Raw genomic sequence first — 26,692 nt, 5'->3', positions numbered from 1 at the left:
CGAATGTGATAAGTTTAGTGAACGCGGTTTCCAACACGGAGCGCTTTCCTGAACTCATGCACTAACATAGTGTTGGGTTAAGGCGCAATTACCGTATGGTATGGCGCCCGCTATATATGCGTGCAAGTGTCGTAACGAGCGCATAAGTCTCTCGAGGAGTTTCCTACAGTATCGGCGCATGCGGTAATGATTAGTTAGAGTGGGCAGTTATCTTTAGTTCACGTAGTTTTCCAGAACGCTGGCCCTGATTCAACAGCCGAGGGACCGAAAGCTCTGCAGATTGGCCCATGAAAAGAAACCATTTACAAAAGGAGCTGAAATTTGTAGGACGGATACCATGTAGAAACCGGAGGCAGTAAAAACAATTGGGCACAAATATTCAATACGTAAATTGTACGTAACATATCGTATAGTCCCCACGCGCGTTCCCTAGCTATAAATTAACTTAACGGATGGTCTCGACTTGTGTTTTGAACGTACGTTTCTCCTCATGAAAATATGCTCTCTGCTGAGATTCCGATACGAGCAGCTGGCTGTCGTTAATTAACTCTGCGTGCCAGTTGTCAGCTCAGTCCAAATATCTTGTGCCGTCGTCTTTACTTAAATATGTCTGCTCACAGGTGCCCGATCGGTGGTCAAAATCGAACCTATGTTCTTAACACACCGGCAAAATTTGGTCCACTCTCTGAATTTTTGCAGGTTCATTGTCAGATTTAAACTTCTTTGTGGTACAATTTGGTCTCCACTAATTTTTTACCAGATAGGCAAAGAAGCTTTGCCGCAAAGGTATATAAAAAGAAATCTTAGCGAAGTTTTCTTTGTGCTTTATTCTTTTCGCGTTAATGTATTTTTTATGAAAGATGAAATGCCTGTTCTTAAACTGCTTGCTGTACTCTACATGCTCAAAATTTAACAAGAAGTTCTGGGTTTTTGTCGAATGCAGCTCTATCTTTAGCTGTCCACCATGTTGCGACTTTTATTCACTGAAGCCAACTTTCTTGGGAAACCTACGCTTGCTGTGTACCCGTCTTAATAAAAACATTAGCGACCATAAACTTACGAGCTTCACTGTAGGTTTAAATAATCGGTTGTAATGAGTTATGTTACTGCTTTCCCTAACACTATATTCTAATTGTAAGATTGAAAAGACTGTATATAGCTATGACTCTTAACTTTTATCGTGGAGGACATATACAAAAGAGATTACTTATTCAAAACATTTCCGTGTAACGAGCCTTCCCTTAGGTATTAGCCAACAAAGCACACATCTCCAAGAAGGTTGTTTCGAATTAGGCACAAATGTATTCACTGACAGTACCCCGATGCACTGCCGTCGCTGTTTCAAGGGGTTCGCATCGCGAAGATTCTAGGCTGAGAACAAACACAACGAGGGCATTTACGGAAAAACCCTGAAGGAAATAGGCGGGCACTGTCCGCCTTCAGCAAGGGTGCTGATCCAATCTCGGCTTCAATCCACAGGGGACTCATTCGCTACGCACGGGTGCTTGCAAGTGAAGACATTGATTTCCGTAGCCAGCCTATATAGTTCGCTGGCCGAAAAGCTCCGTCCGACATTATATTATCCGCGGTCGCTGCGAAGAATACGACCTCATTTCCTTCCCTTTTCCCTTCATTGCTGCTGTATGACGCCGAAGCAAGAGCCTCTGAGGTTTATAGGGGGCTTGGCTGTTGACTCAATTTCTACGAAGAAGGGCACTAAGAAGAAGCTGTGTTCGGACAAGCCTGCCTAGTTTTCCTTTCCCTTCTATCAGTGATTGCACTTTTGTTCGGGACTCAGAAAGCTGCTGTTGTGGTTGCTGCTTTGCGTAAATATAGCTGGTGCTGACTGCTGAACGTACAATATCGGCACAGTAGCGAGTATGCAATGCATGTATTACGATTCCTTTCACGATCTTCAACTATTTTTTTTTTGTTTGTGTTGTCAACGTCCTTGAAACACATCAGAGGTAGAGTATGCAGAGTGTGTTTGATTTGTAGTTAGGCGTGTAAGGCCCAGAGTGAGGGTACATAGTAGGAACATATATACACAGGCATAGATATAAAGTAAGTAACAGTATAAAGCATGCAGCTACACAACATACAAACAATCGCAGTACGGGTAGTACTGATGACCGTGGTGGATCGGTGATTTTTAATGTAAAAGTTTACGTTCGCAGCAGATTCTCGAACCTGTATTTGCATGAAAAATCACTACGCCTGTTAAAGATCGCCCTGTGGATCTTAAAAATTTTAAATTCAAGACATAATGAAAAGCAGTGTTCACAAAAGAAATATTAGTTACGCGTTATAATCATTTCCAGTAGTTTATTAGTGTGAAAGCGATAATTGAACCACTCGACGAACTACAAGACGTCGACGACATAAAAGTTGAATGCTTCAAAGAACAATCGTTCGTTTTCCTTAATATAGAGCTAGAAAGGAAGATCACACTGCATAATCTTGACTAATCACCTTGCAAAACATTCATTAGCCCGTTGTGAGCAACTACCTGATATTTCTACCTGATACAAGAAATGTGCTATTGTTGTATTCTTATACATTTCCGAAGAGAAGACACATTTCGAAGACCCCCTGCATTATAACTACAGTCATTTCGATCGCTAGGCTGCAAGAGTCAAGGCTATTGTATACGAAGAACCTTTACACCTTTTCCCTAGTAGACAAGGGTTCTGTTGAGCGAAAAGTTTTCTCCAGGCGTACAGTCGTGGACAAAAGCTTGCGGGGTGCAAACTCGCGGAAAAATTTATTGCTGTAAGGTCAGGCGCAGTACATCACTGAAATGCATAGGAACATAAGGAGACATACGTTCTCCATCTGCTGCAAAAGTACAATCTGACTGTCTAGTGAGGCAACGCAGCAACAATGTTTTTTTTTTTTCGCAAATCCGCATCCCGCAAACTTTTGTCCATGACTGTACATGTGCTCTACATGGCACGTGCTCTACGTAAGCTCTCAGTCTCTTTGCAGGTGAGCCACCGTCCTATCTTGTTTTCTGACTTTCCGGTGCCTAACGTTCAGGAAATCCCGACTCTAAAAGCCAAATCCAAGGGCAGGGCCGAAATGCTTACGCCAGAGAGGCAAACGCCGTCAAGGGGCACAGCACTCTCTAGCCTCAGAGCGAAGGGTCAGAAAACCAGGTCCACTCAAGCGCCCAGCAAGGGGTTTAGAGAATGTGGCGCGTCGAGAAGTCGTGGTGAGCTGAGCCGCGGAAAAGCCATCAGAGACGCACGCCCGAACACGCTGTCCAGGAAAGCACGCCAGACTTAGCGCGGCCACGGTCCGATCGAATCTTCAGCCGGTGAAGCCTCCATCGTAGTATCGTCCATGGATACGTCAGTTAGACGCCGCCCGCTAACTCCCCCTCCCCCCTCTCCTTTTCTACCACCCCTCCCATCCTTCCTGAGCCACCACTGTGACATTTGGCCACTGCCGCCCGTAGTTTCCTGCTCTGTGCGGAGGTGAGAGTGGGATCAGATTTACGGCACAGCAACCGAGAGTACACTGCGACACGCAAGCCGTGCGTTAAGTAAATGGCATTCGCGAAAAGAGCCAGCGCCTCCGGTGGTCCGAGAGCGCTGAACGCACAGGCACGCCGCCTGTGCTGCCAAACTCGTGCCGGTCCACCGGAGAAAAGGCCCTTCCTGCTTACATGTCCGTAAAACGAAGCAGCGATTGCGAATCCTGGAGGAGTGTTATACGGGAAATGGCGCGACCCTTTCGGACACTTCCGCCGGTGCTCTAGTCAGCGGATATTCTCTGCCAAAATGCGCGGAAACTATGCCACCGTGGTTGTATGTTTCACCCGTTCTTTGCTATACCTCTCCAGTAGACATCTCTCGGAGGGCGCCCTGCTCCCGCCCCTCCCCTTCAACGTCTCCAAAAACATTCTTCTCTTCCTCTATTCTTCGCTACAAGTCATATTTCAGTGTATTAGAGCGAAGGGCTCTCAAAGGACGTTTTCGCTGTGGTGCTTTGGCCGTGTTTCCTCTTCGCGAGCGAAATAAATAGCCCATAAACGACGTCCCGGTCGCGTTGGGCGCGTAATAGCACAAGGGGTAGCGTTGTACCAGGTGTTTTATGTTGTTTCGATTTTTCATGACGATACTTTATTTCCTGTCGTTGTTCTGGACGATGGAGTGGTGACCCGTTATATCAAAATTGACCCTTTCTCGGCAAAAACCGCTAGAAGACCCATCGAACTACGCACATTCGACACTGGGTCTTGGAGTAGGCAAGATGTTCTCGCAGAAGCTGAGCACGAGATTAAGAGTACAAGCGCGAGGCCCCAGTCACTGCTGTTTTCAACTGCTTCTTTAGACCCGAAGAATTAGATCGCTTTGCGCACGGGAAGAAAATCTGGGTCACTCGATGGCACTAGACGCTTTCCTCGTGCCCTGGGTGGCAGCAGAAAGAAGTGATAATCGGACCTTCCTGCATGCGTGTGTATTGCGTTGGCATATACTCTAATTGGACTGACTTCTCCGCGGCACGATCAGAATATGTATTTCCTGTGGTACCAATATTATTTTGAAACATTGTTGCTAGAAGCCGCACTCGCATTTCTAATAATGATACAACTGTACTGCTTTCACTTTTACAGGCCATAAACATAAAAACAAAAGAACGAGCTCACTGTGAAGTAGCTCTCAACTTAACAAGCTGTGAGCTGTGAACAAGCTCACTTTGAGAAGCAGTGTAATACATTTTCTGCTTTGTTTTTTTTTGTTTCTAGATTATTGTTCAGTACGCTTTATTTAGCCGTCATTAAAAATGCGCTCGGTAAGTATTGAACACACTAGCAAATTTGCTAATGAATTGCGTTTACAAGGTGACTGAATCGACAAACCTTTCTGGAATTTCGCCCACAACTTTTTTTGACTTTGCAGAGTCTCTTGAGCAACAAGGAGTAAAAAGGTACAATTGATTGAATAAAACATCTCTCTAAACAGAAATACGCCTCTTTGGGAGTGAAAAGGAAATAAGATGTCCTTTAGCGCACATCCTTTATAACAGGAATTGCGCTAGAGGACAGTTTAGTCCCCTTTTACTACTTTCTTTTTAGAGTGTAATACAGCCTGCGAATGAAAAATTATGGTACGCAGAATAGGCACGCCCAAATTACTTTCGCTCTGTTGCTGCTCTAACAAATTAGGAGAAATGAAATTGGAATGAAAATTGGTTTTTGAGGAAAGACAATGGCGCAGTGTCTGTCACATCTATGCGGACACCCGAGCCGTGCCCTAAGGGAAGGTAAAAAGGAGGGGGGGGGGGGGGGGTGAGAGAAGAAAGGAAGAAAGAGGTGCCGTAGTGGAGGGCTCCGGACCACCTGTGCATCTTTAACGCGCACTTGCATAGCACAGAACAAGGACGCCTTTTGCGTTTCACCACATTGGAAAAGTGGCCCCCGAGGGCAGATTTGCCGCCTGAGTCGCACAGAAACAGGACAACGCCTACTGCGACAGCTACGTCTCAATCCACCCATTCCCACCCCAGCAAGTCCTACACCTTACATGATCTCTCTGCGCACTCAGGATCACATATATCAGAAGCCCCTACCGCGCAATATGAGCTCTAGCTTCCATCAGGGTAGGCGGCAGGCACGAGCGAGCTATTACACGAAAACATACAGCAACCGCTCCGATATCCTTTATGTCGACGGGGCACAAAATTCGAAACCAGGATATTTCACGGCAGTCGCAGCCTATGAAGACGGCACAGTGGGGGCCGCCGCCACTACCCGGACTAATTCGCCTACAGAAGCGGAAGGAGCCGCCATCGCACTTGCTTTGGCCCACTCCACCATTGACAAAAACGTAACCGAAATTTGCACAGATTCCCAGGCCGCGTACCGCCACTACCTAAAGGGCGTGGCGACGCCGGCAACACATCGTATTCTTGCCACAGTCACCTCTCTCGACCGAACGGTTACTCTGTCGTGGGTCCCTGGGCATGCCTCGATCCCCGGTAATGAGCGCGTTCATGCGCTGGCCCGAGAACTCTCCTCCCGGACCCCGGATGAACAGGCACCCAACCCTGCGAACGAGGCTACATCGGTCCTGTATACATATCATCAAATTACAACATTCTACAAACTCAGCCGCATGACACTGCCACCACCCCACAGTACCTTGTCGCCCTCATCCAGCGCCACATGGCGGCAATTACAGACAGGCTGTTTTATTTCCCCCCACCGTCTCTCATGCTTTCACACCACCTTTCCTCCTGATTGTACCACCTGTGGCGTGCCCAGATCTACACTTTTCCACTACCTTTGGGAATGTCCTTCCCCAAAGGCAGTACTCCCCATCCCCAATCCCACTCATTCTTCCTGGGAGGCTGCTTTACGGACCGCTCAGCCCGCCGGCCAGAAATGGCTAGTGGATCGGGCTTTACGTGAAGCGCAAGCCCGTGGACTCCTGGACCAGTAGGGGACCACCCTGGAAGATTTTTTATTTGTTTTTTGGTGTAATAAAGTTGTTTCTTCTCTAACCCGGGAACTCTGGTTCAGTACTGTTCTCCTCACCAACTGAAGATTTCGAGCTTCAGGAGTGCCGTAAATATTTCGCTGCACCTTTTGGAAGCAAAGGTGTAAAGATGTTTATTACATCGCCTTCTGACTGTGTACGACTGCACCTGAATGGAAACGTGGCTGTTCTTGACTTCGCTTACGTTGCAGCTTGCAAGGAAACCAATATAAAAAGCATCAATTTCTCTCTCGACATTCTTTTTACTTCTGATCCGCTTTGTGGTCCTCTACGCTCAAACAAGGCAACTAAGGCGAAACACTACAGGCAACTTACGAAAGCTAAGACTCCATTAGGAACTGACGGATGTAAAAGCAGACGCTTCGTCAACTACGACTTCTTTAACGACAAGCCGTGCACATTAATACACAACACCAGCGAGATTGTCACGAAGAGCGAGCAAAGACGTGCATATATTCCGAAAGATTCTAACATATGCAAGCACACGCCTCGAAAGCACACGCGTCTTTGTCATTTACATGCACAGAGCAGCTTCTGCGCTTTGGCGCGGTGTTAGGAAGCTCTTGAATCCGCATTAACAACGCGAGAACATTTTGCGATCCTGATTCTGGATACTTTATCCCGTTTCGCGCATGCAGTCGTGTACGTTACACGCATGCTATCAACTTCGCCGGCGCCCGCTACTAAAAGTGCGCTGGTGGGCCACGATCGTTGCATAGAACGGGACATGTAGGGTGGCGCGAAGCGACGGCAGCGCAAGCATACAGGGCAGCGTGCTTTAGCGATGTTGGCGGCGACTGGAATCGATGCCTCGACAGTTTTCCCGACCTCTGGGATGCGGAAAGCGCCAGGCGAGTAACCGGAGCCCGCGCCCCTGGCACGGCATTGTCGTGCATGCATATATACACACATCTCTCGAGGTGGCAGGACTACAAGCAAAAAGGCGGAGATTGTCACCATTTCCCTTCTCCCTTTTTATCCTTCTCCTCTTCTCCCTTCGAGCCTTCATGGTCTGCATGATGTAACGGTTTATTATAATCAGCGACCTGTCATGGGCTTTGCGGTCTTTTCTAGAAAAAACGTTACATTTAATTTCTGCAAATATAAAATCAACCTCCGCACGTCTAATCGGCACGTTACCACTTTACTGATCTGCAAAATTGATTCCAAAGCGGCTAGTGTCATTGCTTGCTATCTATCAGCAATGCCGTTATAAGTGATAGACTACCAAGAAAATGGATCATGAAAATAACCATTAAAAAACTGACTGAACTAAAGTACGGCTTGGTTAAAACATTCAGCGAGAGCGTTCGTATTCCTACATTTCCTACCCTTTGTTCCTTCCTTCTTTCGTTCATCATCTTCCTCTTTCTCTTCTTTATTGTCTACTTGTTTTTTGCTTTTTGAACTTCATTGCTTCATTGCTTCATTGCTTTTTGACCTTTCATTAAGACACCGGCCATAACATGGATATAAGGTATTACTGCCAGATTTCTTTGTTTGGAATGAGGGACAGCGTTGCCCTCCTTCAGCTTTTTCAAAATCCCTTCTGCTACTGATGCCAGCTTTTTGAAAAAGCTGAAGGAGGGCAACGCTGTCCCTCATTCCAAACAAAGAAATCTGGCAGTAATACCTTATATCCATGTTGTGTCCCACAATTTAAAGAGAATAGGCAAAAAGGCTGGAGTAGATGTTTTTTCGGCACCTGTGAGACTGAGTGGCTTATGTGCGAGGGTAAATGGCCCGGATAAAAAATCAGAATCGGGTCATAATTGCAAGAAAAACCACAGGATGAAGTTTGTGCCATGCCAAGATAACGTGGTGTAATCAATCCCGTTGACGTGTGGAGGTTCATACATCGGCCAAACTGGCCGGTGTCTGAATGAAAGACTTAGGGAGCATGGAAACTATGTTAAGAACGCGGCCCGCCACATAGGTATTCACTGTCGTGAGTGTTCATGTTACCCCGTTTTCAAAGACAGCCAAGTAGTTACTAAACATAAGGATAAGCTGACACGAGAGATTATCGAGGCATCTGAAATCATGAAGCTGGGTGCGAATTGTATCAGCATTCCTTCCGTTTCCATCTCGTTGAAAGAGCACAACTTTCTGATATCAAATGAGCGATGTACACGCGATAGAGCTGCATGCGCATAGTGACTGGGTTTGATACTTTCCGCTCTTCTTTGTTTCTTTTGTTTTTTCTAAGGTGCAAAAGTGTATATATATGCTGTTAGCATCCTGAATAAACATTTGGTGTCAGTTCAGCGCTGTGTTCGTCCCCTTCTTCCCTTTGGCCCTGTGCCGTTGCGCTGCTTCACTGGATATGTCAGACCAACTCGCCCACCAGTTCATGTTGTACATGGTTCTTGAACGCCTGATATCAGTAATTTCGCTTGGAGTAATATACAAGGATAAAAATTTTCCTTCCTTTCTTTTCCCCACAGTTCTACACTTCCCAGCGTATAGTTAAAAAATGTTTCAAAGGCAATAGTGTTTATTTTCGAAAAAACAACAAAAATGAAGCTAATGGTGCGTCATTGCACCATTAGGTGGAATCTACAGTGGTAATGAATTGGTAAGGAGACCGATGACGCCTATGGTCGCCAAGCTAACAAGCAGAACACCGTCAGGCATAATAACCAACGAGGTTAGTTATTGCGGATACCAAGACTTCTACGTTTACTTAAGCGGCTGAGTAATTAAAAGCATTGGATGCAGGAAAATTATACCCCTGCTTCCATTCCCTTTTCTAGTGCCCTACTAGGCCTCGTATGATATTAAGCCGCCAACTGTGACGAATGACAGGGTCTCCCTTTCGGGATCAACACCCCACGTCGTACTTTTCTGACGGTGGAGAGCACTTCAAGCAAAGTGCTTCATATGCGAGCCGCACAGCGCGGTGGACAACCGAAGGCTCATTTTCAGCACCAACCGTCACGTGATAGCCTTCATCCCAGCAGAAAACTTTTTCACAGCGAAACCGACTAAACGGCTTGGCGGAAAAACTTTCTTGCAACCATTTGATCGGAACCCAGATCTGTTGTCGAACGACTCAAACGGAAGAGGAGAGATTGGGGAAGCCCGTCGCACTTGTAACGGTAGAGAGCGTCTGTTGCCGCGGCAGCATAAATTTTGCGCCTAGGTCCCCGAATGTCAGGATGGAAACGGCGATGTGCCAATGTTGATGCAGCGGCGCAGGCATCACGCCGCATCGACTAAGCCACCTCTTCCCTCTAGTGCCCAAATCACTTTGGGAGCCCTGGGATCGATGCTAACGACTCTGGGGCCAGATGCAATATGTACGCCAGCCAGCTAAGCAGTTTGGTTCGGCATCTTGGATTGCAGTTTCAAAGGATCTTTTACGCTTCAGACATTGCGTGGCAGACCGACTTGGCTGTCCTCTGCTAAAAGAGTCTATAGTCACAGGATAGAGTTATGAACATGACGTGTGCTTTTTGTACGGACAAGGAATGCCGTGGTTTTAATGCTGACAGAGAAAATGAGAACGACTGACATTTTCGTATTTGCAATAAGAGAGGAGTAGATAGTTTGCAATGTCGCACGTTTTGCAAGAAGAACGGAACAATATTTGTAAGGTTTTATACAACTTTCATTCCTAGACTGTTTATTTAGTTTGCTGGATTTGGGCAGCAACTAAGTTAGATACAGACGAAGCAGTATTGTTTGCCTCATTTTACATAACCGCTTTGCCCGTAATAAGATATATATTTACACGGCGTGCATGGGTGTAATTAAGCAGCAAAGAACTGCCGTGTTAGCATCGGTAATACAAATATCTCTGCAATGCTGAAAAAAAATGAGTTAACTACACCTTTCAGGTGTTTTAAATAGAAAACAGCATCGGTAATACAACTATCTCTGCAATTTTGGAAAGAAAATGAGTTAACTACACCTTTCAGGTGTTTTAAGTAGAAAACAAAAAAAAAACATGCGTATGAGGAAACCTCTTTTTCTCCTTATGATACACGTAAATGGTTGAACCTGAAGTTTACTTACGTAACTGCACGTTAAAGTTAAATGCATTATTTTGAATTTCCTGAAACACTGAGTGTACTACAAGTAGCTTCAGTAGCCCTGGAAGTGCAGCTTTGGTGTTTTGTTATGTCGTTGCAGCTACATTGTTAGCCCGTCAGTTAAACCCACGAGCTTCTCATAGGCTCGCAATATTTCTGTTGCTATTTTAGCCTTATTTCTTATGTGAGGTGGTAGCGAGCTATCTCGGGCAGCCCGATACAAAGGTAAAGCGACCTTATAGAAAAAATGGAGCTGGAGCTTGTATTATTGCATTTTGGCACAATCTTGAGATAAAGATATCAGTTAGTACAGAGCTCGGCAGCGCGTGGTGTGTCTTGATTTTCCTGAAGCTAGCAACGTTGCTTGAACAGAAACTAAACTGAAAGCAAATCTCCAGTCGCGAAGTACATTCTTCTTACACCCGCTAATTTTGATCTTCGTTCTTTAAAATCTTATTTCATCCCTCTTCCAGGAGTACTCGAGTTAGGTAGGGAGAACTGGATGGTTTTGTATTTTGCCTGAGCCGCACTCACCAAACTTCCTCATTCCTTTCACTTGTTCGCGTAAGTGTTTAAATCGCGAGTGCACGAAGCAAAAGGAAAATATTCTATTAACACTGAGGCGCAGCTTTAAACTAGCTTTAAGACGCAAGTTTAAACTAGCTGAACTCCTTTCCACCGCATAGGCTCAAAAATATTCCTTGTCATCAGTGAGCAGTTCGATTTAGCTCTTCTACCCGCAACCCCGGAATGACATTCGGTTCCCATTTGGACTTTTCGTCTTGCAAGATAGACCTATTACCAAAACCATCGCTTCGATAAGGGCAGCTATTCTGATGGCTCCATACAGCGCTTTCATTGTACGCTGGTATTGTTTTCTTATCTTGATTCATCCCGCCGGTTTAAGGAGCAAAATTGTCATGATAGATTATGTACGTTTTGTGGCGGTGCCACCAAGTAATCCTGGGTCAATGTGTGCCTCTCTGTGGGCTTTTATGACAGGTAGAACTTTGGCGACTTATGCTGCGAGACTTGAACTTCCCTTTTGTCTCAGGTGGTGCGTTAATGTCGTCGGAATTGTCCAGATTAGTGTGGGCGCGTTCTTGTGTCCGATATCTTCTCTTCAGCTCAAGTCCCCTCGTAGATTCAGGAGACAACTATGGGTATTGACCGAATCGTGAGATCTGTAACGAAAACACTAGTTAGCTCTTATGACTTTGTTGTATTATTATCTTATTTGTTCTATCTTTTGAATGATTCTTAATGGATGATGGGTAAGGTCCTGGAAAGTTTTATTTTTTCATGATTAGTATAGCGAATTATTTTGGGGCTGTCGTAGAAAAATGCAAAAAAGGAAAGAAATGGAATAAAGACTCCTTTGTCTGGAATAAATACCCACACGAGAAAAATGAGCGCGCTGAAGCTGTGATTTATTATATGAAAAAGAAAAGTAGAACTCTAACACTTAGCTCTAATTATTTTGAATAACTCATTATATTTCTCACCGGTTATAGTTCAACTCCGGCAGCATAAATCATTCAGACAGGAGAAAAAGACACACAACCACAGGCTTGCAGCCTAAAAAAAAAAAAAAAACATCGAGTGAGGTGAAACGATTAGAAAGGATGCAGCAGGTTGCCTGAAGACAGCATTAAGCAGCGACCGTAAGCCAGTTAATTGGGACCAGGCACTCTAGCGTCCAATGGCCGCAATGATTTAGATGTATAAATGGCAAGATGCCACAAAATGGAATGACTGCTCGCAGAGAGAAAGCTGCTTTGCGATCAGTAACGAATTCTGTGCTTTCATTGTTTCTAGATGTTTACTTACGCAGGAAGCGTCATCATCATCATCAGCCTGACTACGCCCACTACAGGGTAAAGGCCTCTCCCATGTCTCTCCAATTAACCCTGTCCTTCGCCAGTTGCGGCCACCGTATCCCCGCAAACTTCGTAAGCTCATCCGCTCACCTAACTTTCTTCTGCCCCCTGCTACGCTTGCCTTTTCTTGGAATCCATTCCGTTACCCTTAAGGACCAGCGGTTATCTTGCCTTCGCATTACACGCCCGGCCCAAGTCCTCTTTTTCCTCTTGATTTCGACAAGGATGTCATTAACCCGCGTTTGTTCTCTCACCCACTCCGCCCGCTTCTTATCTCTTAACGTTACACCTATCAATCATTTTTCTTTCCATACGTTTCTTTAACTTTTCTTTGCTTCAGGCGTTTTCAGGTAGTCTTCACTCGCACTAGCAGAATCCACACTTGTATCCTGCCAATGACGTTCTCGAGGAGAGTGCAAAGGTAATAGTCACCCGGGTCATTGAAAGACGTGTTCAGCTCCAAAATGCTCATTGTCTCGTTACGAATGTTTTTGCTTTGCGCAGTTGTACATATGCTCATTTATCTTCCCCATTCTTTCAGCCGATCAAGAACTGGTCCTAATTACCTACTGGCGAATATAATGATTGCCGCAGTTTGTTTTTTATGAAACCTTTTTTTTTCTCTGGCGACTTGCGCAAGGAAAGCAAACCAGCTGGCCGGCCGTTCGCTGTGAGGAGTGGCTGATTCATTTATTTTAAATATTTTTATCATGCCATCACTTGCTTAGCTACGACAACTATCATGACTGCTGCATTTTTCGGTGCGCTCCCGAAAAAAAAACATGAAATTCAGTCCAAGTTATATAGACCACATCAGCTGTGAGATCTACTGCAGCTATAGCAGAAAATATACCTCACAACCACTGCTCAACTTTAGTGTTCAGTAGCTCATATTATTAAGTCGATGAACTCAACGAGAATTTTGCGAAGTATTGAAACACTTCATGCAGAGGAATGCAAATCTAGTAGCTAAAGAAACCTCGATAGGCCCAATATATAATGCAGCAAGCAATCGAATTCTTTTCTGGGTTCTGTTGTACTCCAGCGTAGTGCAGAAATCATCACTGCTCACACAAGATGTCTATCGTGAGGATATTACTTCCTCCTTACCGCCTTAATGCATGCGTGTTACTACTCCGGTTTGCCTCCTCCGAGAAGCGTTTGAGCTTGTCGCCAAATGCGGCAATAGGCTTACATTAGGACGAACGTGCGTGCAGATCCATCTCCTCGTGTATGCACAGCGTCTAATGCCATTTCCAATGCGCATTCTGGTACAGTATATGCACCGACGTGTTCCAACGCCTACGAAAAATGCGTAGCTTCCCAAATGAGTCTGATAATGTGCCTAAAACCCCGTAGACTATAGCAGGTGTTTGTACGTTGAGCTTGCTTATTCACAATGCTTCTGCAAGTGTGTCATTCCTCTCTCGATAACGGGACTAGTATATGCAACGACATGTTTTTAGGCGTGACTCTTCGAACCATTATCTCAGCATTATTTTTCATGGACTTAAATGACCTTCGTAAAGACGTAATGCGTGCTTGATCTAAACGTGTGCAAACAGTGAGCATTACTGTCCATCTTTATCTGGAATGGCTGCAGCCTGAGGATTGAAAAGATTTTAAGCTTGCAGCGCAGTTTAAAGAAGAAGCATATAAAAATAAAAAATAAAAGGGACCCGACTGGTTCAGGCACTATCATGATTAAACCCATAGAACAAGGCCTAATCAGTTTCTTAATATAGCCTTTTACAGTGTTGTAAGCGCAAGGAAACGGATTTCAAATGCTAGTTATCACTTTGAAGCAACAAGACAGCACCATGACGGTTCAGAAAGCTTATAGAGCAGGTTTCCCTGCCAAGCATACTCTTAAATCAATACTGAAAACGCCTCTATAGTTAGATATAACTCACAAAAGCCGCAGTTGCTAACACTGGGCTGCGGTCTGCAGAGTCCTGTATTACTCCATTGGCCAGTCGCAACAGTAAATGAAATCAGATTTTTAATCTCTAACTATATCAAACAGTCCACGTATCAAAATTCTAGTGGCACTAATTTTTTTCTTGTGATATGCTTCTTGTTTAGGTAACAAGAAACGTTTATGAAGCGGACTACTTTTTCGTCGTGGAGGAATTCTGCGCGCGGAGGCTGAATGTGGGCGGAGCTTCACTGCTGACTTAATTTGTATGCGACTATAGCCTCGCGGATGTCAATCGTTTCTTATATCTTTAAATTTGTACGTTGGTAGTCGGCAGGAAAAATAATCATGGTTCATAAATACTTTCATGATCAAGTGAACAAAAATTCATGAATGCTTTCCATTGGCAAATATTTCATCCAAAACTTTAAGAGGCGAGAAGATTTATTCGGCTAGAAAAGGGTTTCATATGCGGTCAGTATAAGAGAAAGGTAGTGTTCGTCATCACTCATCGTCGATCAAAAACCTCCAGTCCTAATTAGAGGCTTCCTCTAGCACGGAAGGCTACCTATAATCATTACTATAAAAAAAAGGGGGGGGGGGGGTGCTGCGGTACAGGACTTGAAACAAAAGGTGTAAATCGGTATGGTACAAGCCCCGGAAAGGCGCATCGGCTGTGAGGGACGCCGTAGTAGACGTCTGCAAATTAATTTGTTCATCTGTGTTTTTAAAGACCAATCGCGACGGACTTCACACGAGCCCCTTGCTGCGTTTCGCCGAGTGCGGACTTGGAATTCGGCTAAAAAAATATGATGGGCTGTTTTCGCCTAGTCACAGGCGGCCTTACAGTACTTGAAGCAGTTCCGCCTCTTAGGGCTTTATAGTTCAGTCCTATATTATGTTAGACAGGATGCCGTCAACCTTTCTCAGAAGACGAAAGATCTGATTAGGAAACGGCAAAGCATGTAAGCCTCTAAGCCAAAAGACAGAATAAAGCTGGCAGAGCTACCAAAGCTATTCAGTAAGCTCAAGTTGACGATGATAGAGAAGTTAAATATGTAGAGCATCAGGCATGCTCAGAAACCGGAGGTTGCCTAAAAGCGATGAAGAGGAAACTAGGCATAGGTGAAAATCAGATGTATGCGTTAAGAAACAAAGAGGGCAATTACGTTAGCAATATGGATGAGAAAGTTAAGCTAGCCGAAGAGTTGTACACAAAGCTGTACAGCAGCCAATCTAATAAGAACGTTATTGAGAGAGGCTGAAGAGAAAAGAAATGTGTCGTCCCGCCAGTAACGCGAGAGGAAGGAAAGAAAGCTTTAAGAGCAACTCAAAGGAGGAAAGCAGCTGGTGAGGATAACAGCAGATCTGTTGAACTTGAAAGACGCTCGAAAATAGCGTTAGAAATGCTAACCGCCCTGTGCAGTGCCTTATGACTTCGTGCGTGCCAGAAGCTTGGAGGAACGCTAACATAATCCTAATGCATAAGAAAGAAGACGCCAAGCACTTGAAAAATAAAGTCCGATCAGTTTACTGTCCGTTGCCTACAAGGTATTTACCTACAAGGTACAAGGTACAAGGCTAATAGAATACAAGGTACAAGGCTAATAGAATAACGAAAACCTAAAACTTCAATCAATCATATGATCAGGCAGGCTTTCGTAAAGGCTACTCGACAATTGAGCATATTCACACTATCAATGCGTAGAATATAACGAACCACTATATATACCCTTCATGGATAACGATAAAGCATATGAGTCGGTCGAAACCTCACCAGTCATGAAGCATTACAGCTTCAGAGTGCAGACGAGCCTAATAAAAAATACTGGAAGATATCTATAACGGTTGCACAACCACCGTAGTCCTCCATATAGTTAGAAATAAAATTACAATATGGAATGGTGTCAGACAGGGAGACAGGACCTCGCCAATGCTATTCACCGCCTGTTTATAGGAGGCATTCGGAGGCCTGATTGGGGAATGTTGGGTATATCAGTTAATGAAGGATATCTGAGCAATCTGCGGTTCGCTGATGACATTGCCTTGCTGTAATTTATCTGAGCATATTTGTCAGTATCTTTCCAAATGCCGTTCGCTCCGGCTCTCTTCAGTGCACAAAATTGGGGCAATGTAAACGTTATGAAGTGCCTGTACTGCGGCTGTACGTGCCGTGCGGACCTGTACCACCTAGTCTGGCATTGTTCAGAGCTCCGCAAGGGACGCCACTACCTCGTCGCCGATCATGGATTTCCCACCAGAAAAGAAAAAAAAATTGACATTTCACAGAGGGCTTTCGCGACGGGAACCAAAGTGAAAGATAACTTGAAGGTGTCCAATTTGTTTTCGTCCCTGAAGTTTACGAGATACAAAAGCTACGAAAGAAGAGAAAAAGTAATAATGCATAAATCAAGCAAGAAAGCAAGGAAAAGAAGTAATAAGAAGAACGTGGGTTTAGAAGTTTGCACATGATATTCGCCTTTATGCGGTGAGCAGGAATTGAGGGTAGTGTTTATTTTTTTACTATTTCTGAGCCATGAGGCACGGCTCCTCTGCTGATGCTTTAGAAGTGATTTGATATGCCCTGACAAATCTCTGTCGCGCATATTGCCTATCTTCGCTGCCTTTGCGAGAATGAGATACTGCCGTGTTGGTCTGCTGTTTAATTGTTCTCGCCGGCTCATTACCGATCCTAAATTAGTCGCTCGCCTCCAACCAGCGAGGCGGTCTCTTTGAGGGTTGCCTCGAGAGTCGCAGCTCGTCGAAGCCGAATGCTTCAATGTGTTTCTCACTGCTGCCTTTGCGTGATGCGTCAGCCTAATTACGGAACAAGCCTAATTAATTTCGGTCTGCACCACGCAACCCCCCCCCCCCCCTTCTCGTCTCCTTGATCGACTGAGCTGCCTCGCCAAGATACTTTGGTCGCCACGGGCACGGGCAGTCACATATGGCAGCTGATGCCAGTGGCGTTCGCGTCACTCATCGGGAAACAGTGGTGGAAGGCTGGTCGGGCTATGCGGGATGTTGTGGCGGCGCGAGTTTATGCCCAGAATGTATCTGTTTTTAGCAATGAAAAGGCGAAACAGAAGAGATCTTTGTTTTTGATAGGGCTATAGACTTGCCGTGCACTGAAGACGAAACAAAGATCCAATATCTTGCAACGAGTTTCATTCCGACAATTATAATGCATTGAGGTGTCTCTGCTGCCAATAAAATGCGCTATTAAAGAGGATCCTTCATTTAAATTTTTTAAAATTATTTTTCCATATTCGCGGAGTGAAGATCGGGAGCTATATTTACAGTTCCAACTGAAATAAATTTGTTATTTGACAAAATATTAATTTTCCGCTTTCTTGGTTTAGTTTTTCAAGCAGCGATAATGAATATTAGCGCTCATTTTGATCGGTTGCATGAAGGGCTCTTATTTTTGCGCATAATTTCGTTAAGCATTATAGTGAATGCCGTTTTCAGCGAGAAATTGCGTAGAAGATCGTGAATATTTCTTTTTTTTTTTTGTGCAATAACACTACTACCAGAATTATCACAGAAACCCCATACTCATGCCCTCACGGCACGTTTAGGGTGTCAACCGAGAGATTAAAATAACTGCGTCTTTTATTTCCTGAAAACCATTTTTTTTCCCACGAGGTTGCAACCATTGACAGACAAGCGCTAGTTGATAGTGAAGTTTTGTAACACGTCCCCACTGGAATGATGCAGGTGTTGAGTCGGGTGTTTCTTTCGATTTGGGAGCTGAAACCTTTTTTTTTTTCACACGACGTTGCCACCATCGACAAACAAGTGCGTGTTTATAGTGAAATATTATAACAAGCGCCATTCATCCTAGAGGACCTGTCGAAGGAGTCCTCCGCGAAGCTGCCATACTGGATAACTTGAGGCGCCCCCTATAGCTCTTCCACATCGCCTAGAAGTCGAGACACAAGCTGTCTTCCTCTGTGGAGGTTGGGTCCATGCGCCTAAAAGCTGCGAGGAGCGCTCAAGCTACAGCGTACGCGTCCACGGTCGGGTTATGCGAGTGATATGGGCGATCGAATTTAAGCTTTGCAGTTTTCTTAAAGTTAACCCCTGAGAGGTAAGTTAAATCCACCTCTGTACCTAGGTTATGTCACCAGTGGTACACAAAGGGAGGGGATGTCACCCTGAGGAACCTAATGACCTAAAATATGTGCAAAATGTTTTAAATTTTTTTCCCCACTTCGGCTAGCGTGACTGTGCTTATTAGAAAATATAGGCAGTCGTACTTGTTGACCACTCCATTTGGTATAATTTTTTCAGAGCACGTTTGTTTCGAGATATTCGCCACAAATGTTTCCGCTGATTTAGCATAATTACGCATGCAAGCGGTGGCACTCAGCGCGAAACTCCCGACTAGATTCATGCAGCTGTTGAGTCGTCGGTTTCCTTCAATTCGGCAGCTGAAAGTGAAATTGAAAAGGAAACAGTCATCAGCTTGGCTGATACCTCAACGCCGTTGGCAGATGAAACATCGCGTCAGGCCGGGAGAAGTTTCGCGCCAATCCTCATCGCCTTGCATGCGCAATTATGTGTGTTGAGATGAAAATTTCGAAGTGTATACCTGGGAGCTCATGCGTGCTAGGAGAATTCTGCGAAATGTAATATTTCAAGGATACGACTGCCTCTGTTTCCAATGTAAACATTTACTCCTAATACAGTCGCTAGAAAGTTTACTAATGGAATTTGAGTTATGCGCCTGACGGAGGCATTAATCATCTCACTTCTCGCCCCTCTGGGCGTGTAACTTATGGGAATATGTGGATTTCACGTACCTCTTAGGGCTTAATTTTAAGAAACTAGTAAAGCTTAATTTTGGTCACCCTGTATAGTAGCGATAAAGAAAAAAGCCTACTTCTGGCACTAGGTGCACACAGGGACTTTGCCGTGAAGGAAGGAGTAAAACTGGAAGTTCATGATGCAGAATAACTAAATGAATCAAGCGTGCGCCTCTCGTCGTGCCCAACGCTTTCTCGCCGGGTGCAGCACTCCGTTCAATCTCGACAATGGTCTGGGCTGCGGCAGCCACATTTCGATGGAGAAAGGGAGAAAAAATATCTCTTTAAAAGACCCATGTCCAAGTCCATATCCTTGAGAGATAGTTAAGATTTCTCCCCCAAGACAATAAGCAGGTGCTGCAGGAGACTGCCTCGTGAAGATGCCGTTTTGCATAGGTGAGCAACCCGGACCTCCCACGTAGTACGTGTCGAGACAGTGAGCGAGACATTGTTTGGGGCTGGCTCTTGAACAGTTCGAGTATGTGTGGACAAGCGACCCACAATTGGCAGTGGTGGGTACTAGGGCCCTGTTATGTTTTGTGTATTCTGCGCAGGATGAAATAATTAGCTAATGAATGCGTTTTTGCTTGTCTGAGCAGCTCTGGGTGCTTTCGAGGTCGAGCGCTGGGTGGCCTATGGAGTTCTCGTTTGGTTATGCGGAAAGCTTTGAGGTTGGCCGTTCGCTCTTTATGACTTTCAGCCTGTCGAACACTGGTAAGTACGAGTCAAAACAGAAAAAGATGCCTGTGCTATGTAAATCCTAATGACGATGTAGGGATGTAGGATGTAGGTGGCTGATATTTATCCGGTGCCTTCCACTAAAGAACTTCTTTCTCTGTTCCTTCTTTCGTTCTCTCCCTCGTTTCGAAGATTGAAAACAGCGCAGACAGCCCACAAAGTACAAATGATGAAAAGACGAGACACTAGCCCCTCGGTGGGGCGTTTTCGTGGATTTTGATCTCTATTGAACAGCCAACTAGCTGGAAATGTGTTATTCAACTCCCTCTCTTCTGTCACAGGGTGGCTGAGGTGTGCACCGAACGCGTGTTGTTCACAGCCACAACTACGCATAGGACGGAAACTTTCCTCTTTTGAGGTGATGCCCTAAAACTTAGGTCTTTATTCAGCATTGTGCCCCCAAGAACAGCAACAATCAGCATTGCCTATGTCTACACGATGTTGTGGCTGCAAGGAATCTAAATAAGCATCTCGACCCATGGAGATTGAAGAGCCCAGGCTCCGGCTGAGATGTCTGTATTTCAGCGAACAAATTATCGCTGTCACTTAGTGCGAGCAGATCTCGAGCCATTCTGTATTATTCGGATACTTCTCCTGCACCATCGCCCTACTCTTACTGATTGCGCTGTTGGTTGTTAGGAGGTTAGCTTATTTTAAACTTTCTTTATTTTGCTGCTTTTCATTACGGGTCTTTCTCCACAATGCATCGGTATCCTTGCTCACCGTCGCACCCTCTCCGACGGCATTTCCTTCAATGTTTGTTTATCCACTGTGCACCAGGATTTCTATTAAACTCTTTGAATGATAACGAGTGTGGCAGCTGACGACACTACGCAAGCACTGTGCCGTAGCAGAGACATCAATGACACGTCATTCTTTGGACAAATGTATATCTCAAAATGACGCATCCAGACGCCGCCGGGTGACGTCTTGTAATGGCGCGCATTCTCGGCTTTCTCGGCAGTCACAGTGGCAGCTGCTTCTGTGCACAGTGTGTCGATGTTTCAGTCGGCAACCGCTGGGCCTTTGTGGGGCAAACTCAGGACCTGGCGGTGCCTCTGCCCAAATTTTCACATTATCATACACTGCTGGCCGTTTGGGTGCCAGACGACAATAAAGTACTGTGTATTTTCGTTTGCATTTGTTAAGAAAACATTTTCATTTTAGGTGGTGCCTTTTTTGCCTCTTATCCCGCTTTAGTGTACATAAGTTTTTGATATTAGATTGGAACTTTAGGGTATGTAGGAATCCCTGTGACGAGCCCAGCAATTTATTAGTCGAAAGGAGATGATCAGAAAGCCCTTCTGAAGTTATAGTTTCTACAGTCGAGAGGACGTACAGATTTCGCTAAAAGTAAACAGAAGAAGGAATTGGATTCTTAGCTGCTAATGGAGATCTTGGACCATCCGTGGAAGCTTGAATTTGCACAAGGGTGAAGACGAAAGTAAATTCCTCTCATCTTAAACTTATTTGGCACCGGCTAAGCAAAACAATCCTCCGAGCATGATCCAGAAGCGAAAACGTTAGGCTCTGAAATGTTGTCTAGGGCGGCACATCGCGTGCAGTGCACATGTGCTGGGACAAACGTTTCCATAAACACAGTACTAGAGGAAGTTAACCTGACATCTACAGCCGGAAACCATGTTGCAGTGAATAACGGATAAGAATATAAGCCGAAGCTGGAAGGTTTCCACATGAAAGTAACCTTCATAATTACTGCCTCTATGAGCACAAATTATAAGTAGTTCTAACTACAGTACATAAATAGTGCCAAAATATGCTATACGGCGAGTTTAACAAGAAAAAACGGAATTAGGAGGCGTTGCGCGAGAAGTATTACAAAGAATATAGCCACCACTGGCTGTCGATTCAAGCCAGCCAGGCGGTGCGCAAATCGGCGTCGTGCCAGCTCATCTTGCTCCGTCTTGCTACGAGCGTCGGCATCATGCCAAGGCATGCCCGCGGCACGCGCGCACCGCCGCGGAGCTGTCTGATGCGACGCACCATTAGCTTCGCGGAGCGGTGCGCGTCGTGGAATCCTGGAGCATCGTTGTATCAGCAGACTCAGCAGGAGTCATGCGCGTGCTGAATCGGAGGTAACAACAGTGGTGGCAACGACGGAAAGCTCAGCACCACAGCAGCCACGTCTGGCCCACAGTAATTGTGCCAAATGCAGTCTTTGTCGATAGTACACAGCCCAAGGGGTTTACTTGAGCCCTGCAGCGCAGCTATTCTTGCATAATCAGGGATTCTAATATCAGGAATGAGGGATTAGCTCAAGCCCTCAACCCTCCCATGTTTAGGACTGTCGAATGTGCTTAAGAGCCCCGATACACGGCTTGGAAGCAAACCCCTTCGACCGTATGTTTTTGACAAAGACTGTAAAACTCGTTTCGAAGTTTGCTACGACGCACCCAACACTTTGCTAAGCTGCATGACTATCTACACTGAGGTATGGAAGGAAAGCTTCGCTGTGAAGTGATGCAGATTACGAATTGCTGTAGCGCGCAGAGTTCTGTTCACATGCTCAAAGTATTAAATAAAATTAAAAAATTAAATTGGAGGCTTATCAAGGTTAAGCCCAGTGGATGCGAAGCATGTCCTTAGCGTTTGGAGGCATCTTGACCGCATACACGCCCGGCGCAAAGACGCTGGCGCGGTTGCGGGCACAGAGACTGACGCGACGGCGGGCGCGCGCTGCCTCATCCCTGGCGTGACGTCACAAATCACGTGATGCAGCGATGGTGGCGCCGCCGCCGCGTCGCGCGCGACGGCGCGAACCATAGAGTTTCTTACTATTACCTAGAGGGAAAGCTGGCAGCCCGTCTATGGGAGTTTGCATGGCGACCCCTCGAGACCATTTCAGCTACCATGGGCGCTCAAAGCATCATGGGGCGGTGAGCTACTTGTTGCGGAACTGCAACTTTTGGCCAAAAAATAATAAAAAAATAAAGCTGTTTGATAACTACAAACGTCCTAACATTCAATATCTTGTCTAATGATTGCAACAAACAAGCAGAAAAGCATTTAAGTGCAAAGTTTGCCCAAAATAAGAGACGACTCGCTCTCCTATTGGCCAAGTAATGAACACTACAAAAACTAATATTTCGTAATTAACAGGCGCACTTTTAAAAGTAAATATGTTTTCAAAAAAGATGTTGTTGCTTAGATACTTTAAGAGGTTTCTTAATGGCATTTCGGAAAAGTAAAACCTTTTATTGGCGTCGTGTGTCGTTGCGTTTTCACTACTATGGGTTTTGCACACTGCGTTCGCGCGAAATTCGTCTGCGCACACACGAACAGCGTTTTCGGAATGAAACATCTTAGTAGTGCCACTCCATGCTCCCCAAAAACTACGACTGTTCCGCAACAAGTAGCTCACCGCCCCATGATGCTTTGAGCGCCCATGGTGGCTGAAGTGCAGCGCCGCCAGCTTTCCCTCTAGGTAATAGTAAGAAACTCTATGGCGCGAACCGAAGCGTGGAGGCCTCCGCCGGGCGACGTCCGACGGCGCGATATGAGGCCCCATCTGCAGCCGGTGTGACGTCATCACGTGACGTCACATCATGTGATCTCACTTCAAGGTCAATGGTGGCCACCGCCGGGAGGCGACCGACGGCGCGATATGAGGCCCCATCTGCAGCCGGTGTGACGTCATCACGTGACGTAATGTCACGTGACCTACTTGAAAGTCACTTGAAGGTCAATGGTGGCCACCGCCGGGCGTCGCGCGAAGGCCCGAAACCTACGTTAATATGCTTCACATAAAATTGCATGTCTTTTACAAACCATTTTATTACGAATGAAAATAAGCGATCTAACCTGCACATGCGCTGCTGTCCACTTGTTCACGTGAAAAAGAAAATAAATTTATTTCTCTATTTTGAACGATACCTAAGTCATGCGGGAACGCCTGCTGTGCATCTGGCGCGAAGCGCAAAGAAGGCGCTCTCAATCGAAGGGTCAATTAAACAAACCGGAAGGCATATTGGCTGGCTGAATGCCCTGAATTTCTCAGTTATTTCTGTTCTCATTTCCGGGCCTCCTTGGAATGAAAGCAATTAGGCAAAGAGCGCCCCGAGTATTCGCTTGCGCAGCCACTTAATTCTAGAACCTGCCCCTAAACAACACCCATTGAGAGCACTTCACCTTAAGGAATAAATTAAGGCACGATTTCGGTCTGCATTCTCGCATGTCGTCCCTCAGAATGGAAATGGCACCCGCTATCAATCGGTCCAAACGTCGGAGGACACGAGAGCCTGATTATACTTTATATTTTTCTCTGCCGAATACAAGAGCCTACTCTCGGACTGTATAACGAACTCTCGTGTGACGAAGCAATGTGGTTTACATGTCGCATCTATAGGCTGTTCCTTTCTACGCATTCGAATTACGAGTCGGTGCAGTTTCATGAACAGACGTCGCAGTAGCGAGAATTGTTGGCTAGCTTTCGACTCGCTTTTGTGCCTCTGCTCGCCCGCTGAAATGCGCGTTGTCATGTCCAGTCGGGGACAAAAGTCTCCGGACCACGTGCTCCTCTAACGAAGCCGATAGCTTTGTTATTATTCGGCGGCTGGAGGACACACTTGTGGAGGTAAAAGTTAAATTTTTGTTCTTTCATCTCCACAAGTGCGGTCTCCAACCGCTGTCTGATAGTAGAGTTATAATCTTCGTTCGAGGAACACGTGGTCCGGAGACTTTTGTCCTCGACTGTCCATCGGAAGGTGAGAAGAGCGCGTGCGTGATGCAGCGAGTAAAACAAAAAGTGCAAAGAACTCGCGCAGATTTCCGAGAAACAAGCCTTCAGGAGCAGCACGGCATTTCGAAGCAGCGTTAACGTTGCTCGATGGGCATGTATTATAAGAAATAGAGTGCAGCAAGAGGATGCTCGCTCGCTTTTTCGATATGTCGACCGCGACGGCCTGCGCACGAGAGCGGAAAATGCGCCGCGAGCCGCCTTAAGTAGCAGGCTGTTCAGTCGTTTGAGCCTTACGGGCAGTTCTGTGGGCCGTTCACTTTCTTGTCGAAACTACATACTGATGTGTCAGTTTAAACCTTGCACAACGAGCCTGTTCTTTCTATCTCTGGAGCGCAGCATTTATCATCAGCAAAATTCGGAGGCAATGCCGCTGTTAAGTAACGCTTTCTATAGTCACTACTAGAGACTGCAGTCCGGCGAGCAAGAAAATGGCGAGAATGACTTCTAAACGAACCTCTTTATTTGGGCTGACGTGCGCCTGCAAAGAACTGAATGACTCGGCGGCAGCGTAGCAACAGGCGTGCTCAGTGGTCTTGGAACCAAATGCCCGCCGCTCTCGGCCGTGCTCAATTTAAAGCTGAGAGCGAACATTCGAGATACGGCATGGAAAGTTACGGCAACATTCTGGAACAACGTAGAACCAGCTCCGCAAGGATGCTATCAATCCAGATAAATCTGGTCGCGTCTTGCAACAACAACAGAGCGATAAAGCAGCGCGCCGGCAGCTTTGAAGAATGAACAAACAGTAAAAAGATTCGCGGCATTGCTCACCTCTGAAGACATCGGCAGACAGTCGGGGCCAGTTGTACTTGTCTTGAATGCAGACGAGGGTGCGTGAAAACCCGAGCTGTCCAGCATTCGGGTTGTCGTATGAAGCCTGTAAAACTTCTTCGCGGAGCTTCGCGGAGACTTACGGGTACAACAAGAATGTAGGCTGTTTTGTTCGCTGCCAAGTTCTTCTTCACGAGGACATCAATGTGTACATAGAACGAAGACAATCCTCACTTGAACGAAGCGGGAGATGAAGAAATCTTGCCTTCCAAATACTTGATAGGGTGTTTTAGGTCGGGGTCCGAGCGTTGCTCCTATGCAAATGAGAAACCGGTGGGCAACCAAGCAAAACTACAGTACGTCTTCTTCGTCCTGAGTGACCCAGCTAAAACCTGGTACGAGAATCAGAATGATTGCTTACGAACATGGAAGGAATTTAGGAAAGAGCTCGTGAAAACATTAACAAGCATTGTCCGCAAAGAAAAGGCCGAATTACTGCTCGAGATGCGCATCCAACCGCCAAATGAGACCGTCCTAGTGTACATCAAAGAGTTGTGCCGTCTGTTCCGACGTATTTACCCTCACATGACAGAGGAGGGGAAGGTGCTCTTCTTGATGCGTGGAGTCGGAGAAGAATTTTTCCCTGGATTGGTTCGAAATCCACCCAAGACCGTTGCCGAGCTCACAAACAAAGCATCTAAGATCGAGAAGATCCCGACATCAGAGATCGGCAGTACGACCTGGCAGCACTAACCTTCTCCATGGGCTATGCGGACACCTCAATGACCACGAACGACAGCCTACAGGGCATCATCCATGAGATCTTCCGCGAAGAGCTACGACGACTGCTGCCATCCTCCTCACATCTGCAAGTGACTCTCATGGATGTGGTACGGGAAGAAGTACAACAGGCACTTGGCACCCCGACTCCGACGACCACAGAACCACAGCCACCGCACTACGCAGTCCTGCGCCCCGACGAGACTCCCCAAAGCCCTCTTCGACGCGAACCAGGTCTACAAGAACGACGCCCCCTAGCTCCCGCACGCCTACCTTACGAGCGACGCAATGGCTATAGGAAATGCGACGAGTGGAGGACTCCCGACAACCGGCCACTGTGTTTCCATTGTTGCTATGCCAGCCACATACCTCGTCATCGGCCGTACAGATGCATTGGGCTGCTGGGTTTCTCCATCGACGCCTAACGACCGCTACCTGACCAGCGACCACATGAAATCGACAACTACCTGCGCAGAGTGGACTACGTGTCGT

This window comes from Amblyomma mixtum, chromosome 1 (assembly GCF_055824585.1).
Source record: "Amblyomma mixtum isolate Tamu chromosome 1, ASM5582458v1, whole genome shotgun sequence".
In the NCBI taxonomy this organism is placed as follows: domain Eukaryota; kingdom Metazoa; phylum Arthropoda; class Arachnida; order Ixodida; family Ixodidae; genus Amblyomma; species Amblyomma mixtum.
Note: the sequence above shows the minus strand (reverse complement) of the source record.